Here is a 220-nt window from a genome sequence, read left to right as displayed (position 1 = left end):
CGAAGAGCTGGTTGCCGAAGTGCCAACAGAGACCACCGTGCTGAAGGGTGAAGGGTCGTGCGAGTCAAAAACATGGCTGGTTATGCAATTGGCAGGGGTATCACTGTGCACGCGACCACCTCAATTATAAGGCCGCTCAAGGGCATTGTGTATAACACCCCCTCCGCACATTTATAGGTGATGAGAGCTCGCCCGCATACAAGGACATGTCTAACCTCTG

The sequence above is a fragment of the Cupressus sempervirens genome, chromosome 2 (assembly GCF_028749045.1).
Source record: "Cupressus sempervirens isolate cs-2001-9-10 chromosome 2, ASM2874904v1, whole genome shotgun sequence".
NCBI lineage: Eukaryota > Viridiplantae > Streptophyta > Pinopsida > Cupressales > Cupressaceae > Cupressus > Cupressus sempervirens.
The sequence above is the reverse complement of the archived record's forward strand: the minus strand, read 5'-3'. Positions refer to the sequence as shown.